Here is a 4,763-nt window from a genome sequence, read left to right as displayed (position 1 = left end):
TGGCTGCCAGAATGTACATATGACCAGCTGATGATTTCGGAGTGATGAGTCCAATTGCATCCATTCCCCAAACGTCGAATGGGTGCGAAGCAATTGTCGGATGCAAGGGCTCATGTGGCTAATGAATGAAGTTGGCATGAAACTGACAAGCTTGGGATTTCTGTGTATACTCCATACAACCCTTGAGCATGGTGGGACAATAATACCCTAGTCGTCTTACTTGAATATGTAACTTTGGTCCTGACTGATGTGCTCCACACACACCAGAATGAACCTCTTCCATGGCTTTGACCGCTTCATCTTTTCCTAAGCATCGAAGAAGTACTCCGTCAAATGACCTCAGATATAAAGTTTCTTTGTAGTAGAGGAAGCGCGGTGCTCGCCGCTTGATGCTCCACCTTTGCTTCGAATCTTTGGGAAGCTTGTTGTGCTCAAGATAGTCGATAAAAGGATGCATCCAATCTTCAACATCAATGGTGTAAACTGACACTACATGAGAACTGGCGCACTGGAGTGAAGGCTTTGTTGTCATGACCCACCTTTGGTAAATTGGGATGTCCAAAATTTCGTCTCCAGACAATGCTAAGGTCGCCGCCAAGTTTGCCAATGCTTCTGCCATTTCATTTTCTTTCCGTGGCACATGTATGAGTGTAACTTTATCAAAGCCCTTCAAGAGTTGTGTGACGAGTTGGAAATAAGGTACCAAATCTTCCTTCTTGATCTCGTAATTAGTGAGCAGTTGATCAATCACCAACTTCGAGTCTCCATACACTTCGAGACTTTGGATTTCAATTTCTAACGTTGTTTGCAATCCCATGATCAACGCCTGGTACTCTGCGACATTGTTGGAGCACAGTTTTCCAAGAGTGAAAGAATAAGGCAATATCTGTTTTTGTGGAGTGACAAAGATAACACCGGCCCCTGCTCTGTCTACCCTAGATGAGCCATCGAAAAACATCTTCCAAGTAGGGAGGACCTCTGTAAGGAAGACTTCCTCGTTCGGAAATTCATCTGAGATTTCCCAATCCGCTCGAATAGGGTGGTCTGCCAGGAAGTCGGCTAACGCCTGTCCTTTCACTGCTTTAGCGGGCATATATACGATGTCGTATTGGTTCAATAATAATGCCCACTTAGCCATGCGTCCGGTTAGAACTGGTTTAGATAATATGAACTTAACTGGATCGGCTCGCGCCACCAAGTATATTGTGTAAGCTTGTATGTAATGCCTCAACTTTTGAATGGAGAAAACGAGTGCAAGACACATCTTCTCTATCAGCGGATAATTCAGCTCAGGTCCGGTGACGGTCCGACTTAAGTAGTACAAGGCTTTCTCCTTTTGGCTTCATTTTCTTGGGCAAGAAGGGCCCCAAGTGATCTCTATTGAGCCGCGATGTAAAGGATAAGAGGTTTCCCGGCGATAGGTGCACCTAACACCGGAGGATTCGCCAGGTATTTCTTTATTCTCTCAAAGGCATTGCGACAAGCTTCATCCTATACAAATAGAACATCTTTCTTCATGAGTCGACTGAATGGTTGGCAACGGCCCGCCAAGTTCGATATGAACCGTCTGATGAAGGCAAGTCGTCCTTGGAGGATTTTCAATTCGCCCAAATTTCTTGGCTCTGGCATTTCCTGAATGGCTTTAATTTTTGGATTGGTCTACCTCGATGCCTCGGTGCTTCACGATGAATCCAAGAAACTTTCCAAAACTGACGCCGAAGGCACACTTCAAATGATTCATTTTTAACTGGTATTTGCGTAACCTGTCGAACACACTTCGTAGATCTTGCAGGTGATCACTTCTTTTCTTTGTTTTGACAACCAAATCATCAACGTAGCATTCTACATACTTGTGCAGCATGTCACCGAAAATTTTCTGCATAGCACGTTGGTACGTTGCACCGGCATTTTTTAACCCGAATGGCATGACCTTATAGCAATAAATTCCTTTGGGAGTTCGAAATGCAGTGAGTTTCTCATCCTCCAAGGCCATCCTTATCTGATTGTAACCTGATGATCCGTCCATGAATGACAAAGCCTCATGCCCGGTTGTCGCATCCACCATCAGCTCTATGATTGGTAGAGGGAAATCATCTTTTGGACATGCCTGATTTAAGTTACGAAAGTCTACACAAACACGGATGTGTCCGTTCTTCTTCTTAACAGGAACAATGTTTGCGATCCACTTGGGATATTGAACCTCTCTAATGAAGCATGTGGCAATCAACTTATCAATTTCTGCTTCGATTTGAGGAAGAAGTTTTGTTCGAAAGCGTCTTTGTGTTTGTTTGGTTGGCCGAGTCTCTGGTTTGACAGGAAGTCGATGAACTGCTACCTTTGGATCCAGGCCGGGCATTTCTTTGTACGTCCAAGCAAAGACATCTTTGTACTGGAGCAACAGATCAAGATATTCTTTTTCTTCTTCAGAACTTAAAGACGCACTCACAAAAATAGGTCTTCGGTCTTCTTCTTTTCCCAAGTTAATCTCCTTAAGTTCATCCATAGTGGCTTGCCCCCCGTCTTCAAGTTCTGGAGGGGCTTCGTCTACTTCAATTTCAAAATCTTCATGATCGTCTTCCTTTACGGCATCTGCTTCTGCTACCGTGATATGATAAGAGGTTTGGACAATGTCATCCTCATCACCATTACCGAGGTCGCTATCTCCTTTTTGGTCTGTGAATATGATGGTATGTTGATTCACTTTGAGTTGATCCGTGGAATCCACTTCCAACACACAATGCCTCTTCATGCGTGACGAGATAAGACTTCGAATTTATTTACTCTCCGCTCGACTACAAGTCGTTTTCCTCTTGCATATCTGTCGTTCCTTAGGTGCTTGGAACCTTTCCAATGTAGGTTTTCGCGGAATGATGTTTGACTCTCTCATATCTTTGTCTGAACTTGACATCCTTTTGAATACGGAAGGCCGAGTGGTTGTACTACCGATGCAATTGAAGACTGAACCTCTACTTGTTGTTATGTTCACACGGTCAAAAACTGACATCCTTGTGGTTGATCCCTCAATATGTTCTGATGTTGCTCTTCGGGGATCTGGACGAATGCGATCGAACGACGAAATGCGAAGTCGTATCCGGCCTTTTCTAACAGCTTGTATGCGTTAGGATTGAACCCTTCACTTGTTCTTTTCTGGGGCAGCGATCCATGTTCCGTCTTACCTTGAATTGGCTTGACAAACCCTCCTAGTTGCTACTTCGTGGGATTTCGGTTGCTCACCTTTATTAATGGCAATGTTGACTCCTCTCTCAACAATTTCACATCATCCTCTTCTAATTTTCATGGGCACTCTTGTGACTTTATCCCCACAAATGGAGATTCCCCCTCCCTTCATCTAGACTTCGAAACATAGCGAAGGACCGGAAAGACATGGCTGGATTTTCTTTCTACAGACGATGTTGCCACTTCAGATAAGACTTTTTGCGACACTTCACCATGAAGCTCAATGTTTTTTGACTTGGCGTCATTCTCCCTGACTTTAGCGGCTTTCCCTGTAGAGGGTACTCCGACAGGAAGGACTTCTTTTATTGACTCCTCATCTGTGTAGAATTTAGAATCCGCAAAGTATGATTCAGCTTCTGTGAGTGTTTGGTATCTCCTACCACGGTTTTCACACCTCCGTGATAGAACTTGAAGTATTGGTGTAAAGTGGATGGCGCGATGCCATTTTCATGCACCCATGGTCGTCCCAACAACAAGTTGTACGAGGTCTTCGCATCGATGACATGAAACAAGGTGTTTGATTTTAGCTCTCCGATGTCCATGTCTAGTCTGATCATTCCTATCGCTCTGTGTCCTCCTTAGTTGAAACTTTGGATCATGAGACGACTCCTTAATAACTCATCAACGTTATTGCCGAGTTAAGACATGGTTGACTTGAGCATGATATTTACTGCTGACCCTCCGTCTATGAGGATGCGATTCAACTTCCGCTCTCGCATGTACCCTGTCACAAAAAGAGGCCGATTTTGTGGCTTAGAGCCCAATTGGAGGTCATCGTCTGTGAAGTGAATGTTATCACAATATGCATCACACGCGCCACATTCCTTCATGCTTGTGGAGTGTTTTCCTACGTCGATCAGCATTTCCACAAGTGCGCATCTCGTTGATTTTGGCAATTGCATCAAGTTGGAGAGGCTAAGTTGGAAAGGTAGACTCTCCAATTGTTTCAACACCTCATTTTTCTTTAACACTTGACTTGCACCTATTTCTCTTGCTTCAAACTTTTCGTGTCCTTCAGAGCTAACTTCACAACTTGTGGCCATTGAAGTGACATTCGGTTGTTTTGTCTTAAAACGTCCTCGTCCATTCTCCTTTCGTCGTGGAGGTGATTTCTTCTGACATGGTCGGGCAACCGGTGAGTTGGACATTATACCTTTGCGAGTTCTTCTCTGAGTGACCAATATCCATCCTTCATCATCGACATTAGAGGCAACTTGGAGAATAGGTGTGGAAGTAGGACATTCTTTAACTTCTTTGGTCTTCTTATGTTCGCGCGCCTCCTTTGTGAAATGGAATGGTGGTTTTATTTGGTGAAAATGGAGTGGAATTGGCTCGAACGATCCAAATATTACGGTAATGCAATTGACTTCAGCAACGTCATCGACATCCAGCTCAATCTTCCCTTGCTTGGCGATGTTCATTATCAAATCCTTGAGAACAAAGCAATTCTCTATAGGGTGACTAACGAGGCGATGATATTTACAATACTTTGGATCGTTAACTCGATGCATTTATTCTGGACGTTT

The sequence above is a fragment of the Argentina anserina genome, chromosome 2 (genome assembly GCF_933775445.1).
Source record: "Argentina anserina chromosome 2, drPotAnse1.1, whole genome shotgun sequence".
Lineage (NCBI taxonomy): Eukaryota > Viridiplantae > Streptophyta > Magnoliopsida > Rosales > Rosaceae > Argentina > Argentina anserina.
Note: the sequence above shows the minus strand (reverse complement) of the source record.